At 38.7% G+C, this 10,836-nt stretch overlaps 1 pseudogene; it reads left to right on the top strand.

Moving 5' to 3' along the window:
* The first annotated feature begins 223 nt into the window (after window positions 1-223).
* On the top strand, window positions 224-342 carry LOC112482658 (annotated as a pseudogene).
* The last annotated feature ends 10,494 nt before the right edge of the window (window positions 343-10,836 follow it).

Here is a 10,836-nt window from a genome sequence, read left to right as displayed (position 1 = left end):
AAAAATATATGAGTGTTTTTCCACATCCATGCTGGCTTTGGATATTATCAACCTTTTAAATTTAGGGTAATCTGTTAGACAAAAGAGTGGCTTCTCTTAATTTTAATTAGCATCTCCCTGATGATTAGTGAAGTTAAGTGTGTTTACATATATTTATTGGCCTTTGTATTTGGCTGCATCTAGAAGTATTCTGTGCTGCAAAGAATCCTTAAAAGAAATGGGAGTCTATGGCCATGCCACCCTGAACAAGCCCAATCCCATCTGAACTCGGAAGCTAAGCAAGGTCCAGCCTGGTTAGTACTTGGATGGGAGACCACCTAGGAAGACCAAGGGCTGTAGGCATAAAAAATAAAAAATAAGGAATTGTAAGCTGACAAATTCCTTGCAATCTGTAAGGTCAACCAAAGGTTGCCTCACCTAAAAAAAAAAAAAGAAAAGAAAAAAGAAATGGGAATGACATATTCTTGATTGGAATGAAACAGATGCAGTGCTTTTGAGGTCAGACTTTGCTGGAATTTTAGGCGTGCAGAGTAAGCTCAGTCATTAGGGACAGGCTTACTTTCAAGAAAATCTAGAGGCCAAATTACGTTATGAAGTTTTCTAAATTTGGGGTCAGCCAAAGGCACAGAAAAGAGAAGAAACGGAATCAGAGAAGTCAGAGGAATCTTATTTAGGGTCGGACAAGGCAGTCTGCTCAGCTGTGTGACTGGGACAAAAGATTGACACCGAAAAGGCCTGCGTGTAGCAAAACGTCCTTGCTAGGGCCCGAAACTCTGAAAGTAATTACTTGGGGGTCAGGCTTTGAATCTTTGAGAGTTCGTGATGAAGCTGCAAATAATCACGGTTTTCTCGAGCACCTATCATGCGCTCCATACTGTCATAGGCATTGAGTAAATCGAAAGGCACTGTAATTCAGCATGGGCCCTGGGTCAGGCAGAGGCGAGAGAAAACCTGGCTCACTAATGACAGTGAAAAATAAGGATAAGGATGCCCAGTTCATACAGAGCTATGGTAATCGCGGTAAACACGGTACATAAGGTGTTTTTGCCTTGGACAAAGTAGGTGCTCTGTAGATATGGATTCCCTTTTCCTTTCTTCTAATTGTCTTTCGCAGTTAATGTGCCATTATCAATCCTGTTAACCCACCAAGGTCATGGGCTGGAACACAGAACTGGAGACAATGGGCTGCTCCAGGCAGTGGGGCAGGATGAGATGATGCCGTGGGAGAAAGGGTTGAGGACATGACCAACTCTGCTTAATTCACAGTCTTATCACCAGGTGAACCAGGGTGTATCATACCTGCTTGTGAGCATGTGCTTTGATAGATTCCATGGGAACACTAAACTTAAAACACAAAGCCCTTGAATTTAGTTTAGGAAAAAGAGAAGCATGGCATGTAGCATTCACATGCTTTTAAGGAGAATGGACTTGGGAGGGAGGTGCCAAGAGGCTGCAGGTCCTGCTTATTTTGTAGGAGGGAGGAAGAGAAATGTGTGTGTGGCTGGTGGAGCTCAGTGTGGCCGGGAGCGGGGTGGAAGTGAACTCAGAGCCACAGCCGACAGCCAGGCTACAAGCTCTAAGTTTCCACTCAGGGCCGTGATGTCTTCCTACTGCAAAAATCAAACCCAATGCCGGCTAAAATTTTTCATTTATCATTAGCTTTTAATTCCTGAACTATTTTCACTTTACATTAACCGTGCTTTAGAAAGCACCTATCCAAAGGTACCATGTTCAAGACTATTTAAGGAAAGGATCCCTCTGCCATCTTCACAAACTCCAAAATAGCCCCAAATGTGAGAAATTGCTTTAGCTCTCACTGCTATGCAAATCAGGGAGCGGCTGGTAGGGTGGCCTTGCTTATTTTGGTAAATGTGTGGGTAGGGGAGGGAAAGTGGCTGTTTAAAGTGCATTTAAAACTTTTGATTTCAAATTATTAAAGTCTGCAAGAAGGAACTTAGATTTCCCAGGAACAAAATAAAACTTCCACCAGAAATATGTCAGGCATAAATACGCTTAAACAAAACTCTTTAAAGCCACATTGTTGGCTATTTGAATAAAGAGTTGAAAATTTTCCTACCAAATAAATAAGTTCACTTCACCTGCAGACTCAGAACTCCTGACCTCCCGCATCTATCCTGCTGACTCCTTACCACCAAGTGTAAGGTCATGATTCCTGAGCAGTTCTGGCCTGGCCGCTGCTTTGGACCTTCTGATTTGATGCACTAGTCAACTGTGACTTCCAGGATCTGGCTCTTTCCTGGGGTTTGCCTCTTGCCTCTATGACTTTCCTCACCCCATCTGGGATACTGACACTGGATCCTCAGTCTTCTTCCAGGACCCAGGTCTCTGCCATGGATGCCCATTGGCTGAATTATTAGTTGTCAATGCGAATGTACCTCTGGGCTCCTGAACTGTTTCCTCAATTTGGCATCACATAATTGAGTCATATTAGCCATCGAGGACAAGTTGTTATTAACATTGGTATGGGAAAATAAACATGCAAGAATAGCCAGTAAATCAATTAAAAAGAGCTTCAAATATACCCGAATACGTGTGGAAACATAGTGTATGACAAAGGGGGCATCTCAGATTGCTGGGACAAAGCTAAGGAAAATGTGAAAGCTGATGGAAAAAGGCAAGGTCTGTATCTCACACCATACACAAGAATACGCTTTAAATGGATTGGAAGTCTGAATGTAAACATTTAAAATATACAAGTATGAGAAGAAAATATAGGTGAATTCCTCTTTAACCATGTTAGAGGGAAAGTCTAACCATAACTCACAATCCAAAAACAAAAAAATAAAAAAAGAATAGATCGATAAATGTGACTACATAAAATTATAAAAATACTTCATGGAAAAGCACCATATACAAAGTCAGAAGACGACTGACACACTAGGGAAAATGTTTGTAACTTAACCACAGACAAGGAGCTAACTTCCTTGATATACAGAGAATTCTTAAAGATGGAGAAATAACCAAAATCTATTTAAAAAAATAGGAAAAAGACATAAGCGGAAAATGTATTTAAAAACATATATATGGCATGTAAACATACAAAAAGATATTCAAGTAACTCATAATTAAAGAAGTGCAAGTTAGAACTATCCTATTTCTCACCTATCAGATAAGAAAAATGTTAAAGTATGACAACACATCCTGTTGGCAAAGCTAGAGAAAAACAGGCACTCTCACGCATTGCTGGTGGGAATACAAATTGGCACAGCATTTTGAGAGGCGAACTTGGCAATGACTAAGAAAACAATTCATACATTTACCTCTCAACTGAGCAATTCCACTTCTAGGAATCTGCCCTGAAGATACATCTCCAAAAATACAAAATATTTATGCACAGGTTATTCATCACAACATTGTTTAGAAACGGCTAAATACAAATACAGTTGGGCACTACCCAACAATGTTTTGGTCAACAACGGACAACTTATAGATGGTGGCCACATAAGATTATGAATGAAACTGAAAAATTCCTATTGCCTAGTGACATTGTAGCCATTGTAAAGTCCTAGTGCAATTCATTAACCGTGTATTTGTGGTGACACTATGTAAACAATGCTAGTAGTACATGGATGCTACTATGCTATCAGTTGTAGAAAAATATAACACGTACATAATTAATAATGATAATAAACGACTATGCTACTATACTATGTTTTTCACTGTTAGAATGTACTCTTTCTACTTATTAAAAAAAAAAGTGTGCTATAAAACAGTATGCCAAAGTTATGCCAGCAGCAGCCTCATCCATCTCGTGTTTACCTTGTGCCTTAATTGTATCATTTTCTCTTGTACTTGATTTCATCTCGTGTTGTTTTGTTCATCATGGCCCCTAAGCATACAAGATCCACTACTAATGTCGCCAGTAAGAGGCAACATAAAGTGATTGACATGGAAATGAAATTAAAAATGATTAAGGACTACAAAGGTAGGAAATCAGTGATGGTTATTGTTTGCCAATCAGGCTGTCCCATTCTACCATAGCTATGATCTTGAAGAATAGAAACAAAGTGATAGAAGCTGTTAAAAGATCTTCTTCATTGAAGGCAATGAGACTAACAAAAATTCAAGTAGGGCCTATATCAGACATGGAGAAACTTCCAACAACCTGGATTGAAGACCAGACACAGAAACGTATCCCTCTCAAGACTACAGTGATCATGGCCAATGCAAAAAGTTTGTTTGCATTGAAAGAAAAGGCTGGACCAAACTACAATGTTAAATGTACTGCTAGCTCTGGGTGGTTTAAACGATTTAAGAATCGTCACTCATTACATAATGCGAAAGTGAGTGGTAAATCAGCAAGTGCTGATGTGAAGGCAGCTAAAGAATTTTTGGAAACTCTAGATAAGCTGATGGTGGAGGAAAATTACTTGCCAGAGCAAATATTCAGTATGGGTGAAACCTCCCCATTCTGGAAACAGATGCCTGAAAGGACTTTCATCCATGAGGCCAAGTGCATCCCAGGTTTCAAGGCTTTTTTTAAGGACAGGGTAACAGTCTTGCCTAGGGGCAATATTGCAGGCTAAAAAATCAAAACCCTTTGTGATCTGGCACAGCGAGAACCCCAGGACCTTCAAGTTTATCAAGAAGCACAAATAACCAGTGTACGGGAGCAATAAGAAGTCATGGATGACTCAGCTCCTCTTCCAAGATGCCCTCCTGGATTGCTATGCTAGTGAAATTAAGAAGTACTATTTGGAGAATAAGATACCTTCAATGATTTTCTTATTGTTGAGAATGCTCCTGGATATCTTCCTTATACTGTGATCTTCATCCCAATATCAAAGCACCGTTTCTCCCCCTAAACGCCACCTCTTTCATCGATCAGTGGATCCAGGAGTTATAGCAGCTTTTAAGGCCTACTCCCTGAGCATGACCTTTGCCCAGGCTATTGCTGTCGCTGAGAAGACACTGATGTAATTCTGAAAAGATTACAGTATCTCTGACTGCATCAAGAGCCTTGCTTGAGCATGAGGTAATATCACCAAGGAGTGTACAAATGACATCTGGAAGAAGATACTCGAGAGGTTCATCCACGACTCTACAGGATTTGCCAAAGATGAAGAGGTTGCAAAAATCAACAAGGCTGTGGTTAAGAGGGCAGATCATTTTTACCTGGGTGTGAATGAAGATGGCATCGAGCAGCTCCTAGAGGTGGTTTCTGAGGGATTAAGTAAGGAGGAGTTGTTGGAACTGGAACAGGAATGAATAGCTGAAGAAGAGGCAAAAGGAAGGAAAATTGCAAGAGAAGAAAAAGAACTTCCAAGAAAACTCACAGTGAAGGGTTTAGCGGAACCTTTTTTAGACTTCTACAAGCTCCTTAAAGTCTGAAAACGTGGACCCCCAAAACAGAAAGGTTTTCATTCATAGAGAGGAATGATCATGGTGCATTATCTGCTTATAAGCAAATCTACGGTGAAAAAAAAGAAACAAACCAAACAAACCACCGTGGACATATTTCTAAAGAGAGTAACACTTTCTCAAGAAGAGCCTCAGGCAGGTTCTTCAGGAGATATTCCAGAAGAAGGCATTGTTATCCTGAGAGATGACAGCTTCATGCCTGTTACTGGCCCTGAAGATTTTCCGGTAGGACAAGATGTGGAAATAGAGGTGTAGGCTTAGGTTAATGTGTTTGTGTCTTCACTCTCAACAAAGAAGTTTGAAAAGTAAAAAAAATAAAAAGGAATTTTAAGATAGAAAAAGCTTACGGAATAAGAATATAAAGAAAATATTTTGAACAGCCGTACAATAATGTGTTTGTATTTTCAGCTACATGTTCTTACGAAAGAGACAAAAAAAATTTTTAAATGAAGGTTTATAAGGTAAAAAAAAAAAAAAAAAGTTATAACTAAGGTTAATTTATTATTGAAGAAAGAAAAAGAGAAAGGAGTTACAAATAAAGAGTTTAGAACAAACCTGGTAATATATGATTGGAATTGGAGGTATCACTGTGAAGTAATGATTTTTATTACATATACAGAGAGATATACAAATAGATACAGAAGTATGCGCATGTGAGTATTCACTTATGTTTCTAGCTCTCTCCACTGAAACTAGAAGCAATTGATGCCCCAGCAGCAATAAGCACACCTGGGGCCCAGATCTTGGTTTCTGGACACCGTTGTCCAACAAAAGGAACCAGGGCTTCTTGGAGAAATGGCTCATGACACAGCTAGGTAGAGATGAGCCTGGAACATCTTGTCGTGCCAGAAAGTAAATGCTTTAAAACCAAATGATGGAAACATGTCAAAAAATACAGGAGCCAACCTGAAGGGGCTCCTTTGCCCAAATATGAGACAATTTGAACAAACAAAATAAATAATGCTAGTAATCAATTATAACCTACAGAATATAATAAGAATCGATGAGTCTATACTGATATAAATAAGTAATTGAATAAATAAATAAGTGTGGAAGAAGAGAAAGCTCTTCCTTACAGTAAAACTCCTACTAATAAGTGTAGAATTAACAATGGAAAAAGAACATCACCATTTTCAAATACAATAATAGTTTCAGACAAGACTTACTGATGAAAGATAAATTTAGTGGCAAAAAGTATTATGAGAAACAGGATATTAAAGTCTCAAATAACATACCCTACAAAATACTTATTAATTCAAAAGGGGAAATAGTGAAGTTATAGTGGGGAAGTCTAGCAGATAACTACCTCAAACAAATGATCAAAATTATCCCCAGTGATGGGACACATCAACATCATATGCCTCTTGGAATGATGTACTGAGAAGGACACGTGATAACTCTTACAGTATTTTTACCAAAAATGAACAAACTTATTCATGAAGAAACAGCACACAAACCCAAATTGCGGAAAATTCTGCAAATAACTGGCTAGTACTTTTTTAAAATGTTAAGGTTATGAAGGTCAAAGAAAGGCTGGGGAACTGTTCCGGATTAGAGGGATGAAGCAAGCGAAGCTGTTCGGGTGCGAAATTTGAAGAGGCTCTCACTGTCATGCGAGTGTAAAGCTGGCCCTGAAAGACACCAAGGAGACCTGACAACTAAATGCAACATGTCATTCCAGTTTAGATCCTGAACATCAGTGGGAAAACTGGTGAAATTTGAATAAGGTTTGTAGGTTATATACTAGAATTATATCAAGGGTAATTTCCTGATTTTGGTCATCATACTGTAGCTATGTAAGATTAACATTTGAGGAATCTGGATGTACAGAAATTTTTTGTACTATTTGTATAATTTTTTTTTAAGTTTGAAATTAAGTTAAAATGAAAAGTTAAAAAGTTTTTAATTTAAAAAATATTTAGACAAACAACAAGTCCAGGTACAGCCTTCTGATCAAGAACCTAGCGTAATATCTCCCAAGGGAGCACTTATGAAGTCAGGAAACCATAATGCACGCTAAAAGTATGGGCTTTCAAGCCATGCATTGAACTCTGGCCTTGTTACTTACTAAACTGTGTGATGCCAGGCTAGCTACCTAATCTTCCTAAGCCTCAGTTTGCTCATGTGTATGTAAAACGGGTCATCATGATTATATCCCCTTCATATGATTATGATTATCTATATTACTAACTATATTATGATTATCTATATTCAAAGAACAATATTTGTAAACTTAGTGCAAAATCAACCGACAGAATTCACAGCAGTTGTTATTGTGGTTGTTATGATTAGCCATGTCAGTGACTAGGTTACTTCCTGTGAACAATCACATGTTGTGCACTCAGGGGCCCTTTTAAGATAAATACCCCAGAGACTATGTTTCTAAAGTTTTGATGTATCTCATTGAAAGTAAATCCAATACATGAAATTTTACATTTATAAAACAAATAAATAATAGGTGATTTTTTTTTAAATCAAAACATGATTCATAGGCCTCTTTTGGCTTACTTTTAATTTTGCAGAAACAGATATATGCCAGAGAGCAATTATTTGTGCACTCTCTAAAGCAGGCTAAGAAAGGGCCACCAGTAGGTGATTTAGAAATGGAGAGAATTTGGCTCACTAACAAGCCTTAAATGTTGACTCTTTCAAAGGCATAAAGAGAAGCCAAACCCTGGTTTGTCTGTTCTAAGCAGATTCTAAACTACTTAACTGTGATGACATGGATCAATATTTGAGGTTAAGGATTGCTTGTAGATTCGTGCTTTCTCCTTTAATCCATTTTTGAGATAACTCCAGCATAAATAATGGGCAAGCACAGAAGGTTACAAATGGCTAAACATATTCTATTCAGTGCTATTTCATTGCTAAGTCAAACGCTAAAGTGTCTGATGTCTCTAGTAATACATTTATTTTATGAAAATGATATAAGATCAAGAGACTTCTATGGCAACTGTTCCATATATAAATCAGGGGTGCAAACCATCACAAACAACATGTGCCAATCCTCTGTCTTCCAAACATTTCCAATAATCCTTTAAGTCTAGGAACAAATGTTAAATTCATGAATACATTCTCTTATCTTTAAAATCTGCTCCAACGTTTTAGAAAACCTAGCTTTCAAATATTAATCAATTCCATCCAGTCACTTGAAAACACAATCCAAATTCATGCTAACTTTAACCAAGGCAGAGCAGTTGTTTTGGAAATTTTCACTGACCCTTTGTTGATTTCTAAGTATGCTGGCCACATTGGATATTCCAAAGCATCTTCATCTCAGAGTCCTCACCCAGCACTGCCTCAATCACTCAACAGTGGCTTCTACTTTATGTTGCTAAGATCTGATGTCCTTAGAACAAATATCATCTAAACTATTGTGCTGATATCTCTGCCATCATCGGCGCCCCCTTGCCCTTCTCCATGTCCTCTCCTGTAGCCTCAGAACAAGTGGCGACTCTCTCTTTCTTCAATACTCACCTATTCACTTTGGTTCTCAATCTCATACCCAGAAACTTCTTTCAACGATCATTTATTTTTCTGATTTTCTTTCAAAACTACATAGGCTTCCTTTATGCTTTCCCTGAATGTTTTCTACTCACTTAGCTCTACATTGCTTCCTGCCCGAATCACTGGCTTATCCTTTAAACGTGTCATCTATCCTCGCTTCTCTACTGAAACAAATCCAAGGATCTTTTATTAACATCTGTCTTCTCTGTCTCTGCCACTTTTGACTTCGGTGAACACACCAAGCTCAGTCCTAACTCTAAAGCTTTACTCTTCTTGTGGCCCCGCTAGAAATCCTTCCTCTTCTTCATTTATCTCATTCTTACCCATCCTTGAGCTCCTTTTCATCTGTGAAGTCCCAACAGAACCCCCTTCTCTGAAATCTTGTAATACTGTCAGCAGGACCCAGGGCATCTTAAAGGGGCACCCAAACCATTCTTCGGGGGAACTACACAGCCCCACTTCATGCAGTCTTGCTTAACTGTTCTTTCTTGGCCAGTGAGTGAAGATGTACCCTACTCATGCCAACTGGACTCTCTCATGAGAGTATTAATCTCAAATAGAGTGACTGAAGGAGAAAATGAACGGAGTTAAAACATTCTGGCTGCAGGGCCCGGTGAGCCTCTGTCCTAGTCTCACCCCCTAGATCTTGGGAGCTCGAGCGTCTGGTCTTCCTGGACTTGGCTCTTCCACATTTCCTTCTTTTCTGTGACTCACCCTTTGTTTTTTTCTTTTATATTGGCCAAAGCAAATGTCTCTCCTTATATCCAAATAAACTTAAATAGCACTCTCCCATAGCCTTTTATTACTGCTTAATTTGAGGGGAGGGGAGCTAATTAAGTCTTGTGAACCAATGAGATATGATATTTGTTGAGGGAAGAAACTCTGCTCCACAACTCTATATATCTTACATGAGTTTTTAACAATTCAGCTACATGATAATAATCATATATGAACACTTCATCTATAAACACGAATAACTATCTGAGAATCTTTATGACTCTCTGTTGTGGCTTAGGATCCTTCATTAATTCCATAAACACATCCCAAGTGCAGACTATAGACCATGTACTCAGTTTACTAGGCACTGGAGTTGTAGCAAGAGGAAAAAGACAAAAGACACGGCACCAAAGCTATAACAAGTGGACAGGTCTCTTGATTTACAATGACGTTCCTTCCTTCCCTCTCTACTAAAATGAAATACATTTCCTTCAAGACACAATTAAATGCTGGTATTATATTTTATTTAATTCCCAAATTGCATCCAACTCATAGGTTATTCTTTTGTTGCACAAGATAAAGGCAGTTTCTAAGTTTTTGCTAGAGGCAAACAACGGAAGTATTAGCTGGGTTCTGGGACATCTGACTAACAAGTATTTACATAGTGCATTCCAAGTGCAATGCATTGGCTATCCTGTACCGATAACACTGCTCAAGACAGGCGTAGTTCCTGCCCTCATCAAGTTTATGGTCTTGTGGGAGAACAGATGAGCACCATATATGTGGTAGATGCTAGGATAAGGGAATGCAGCACATACTCAAGTTCCCAAAATTTTTATGTTCACAAAGAATCTGAAATGAATTTCTCAGTCTCCCTCAATCATTTGTATATTGATTGAAACTTATCGGCTTTGTTCTTCTCCTTCATTCCAGAGCCCAGGTCCCTTCATCTTCACAGTGTCACCTCTCTCCAAATTTCCTCCTTTCTTCTTCATAGTCTCCCTAATTTTATATTTCTAGGGTGATTTCCAACCCTTAATGGATCCACAGGGCAATCACAAAGACGCTGATGGACCTTCATGGTCCTCAGAGCCCTATAAAAAATTTCCTTTCTTTAGAAGCAGAAACTTGTCTCTGGTATATTGTCAAAGGCCTGGGACAGGACTGAAGGGCCAAGAGCCAAAGGGTACACCATGAAACTTCTTCTTTAGGAATGAAGCTTTGGCAAGT

Source organism: Pteropus alecto, unplaced genomic scaffold, assembly GCF_000325575.1.
Source record: "Pteropus alecto unplaced genomic scaffold, ASM32557v1 scaffold185, whole genome shotgun sequence".
NCBI classification, from domain to species: Eukaryota; Metazoa; Chordata; class Mammalia; order Chiroptera; family Pteropodidae; genus Pteropus; species Pteropus alecto.
The sequence above is the reverse complement of the archived record's forward strand: the minus strand, read 5'-3'. Positions and strand labels throughout refer to the sequence as shown.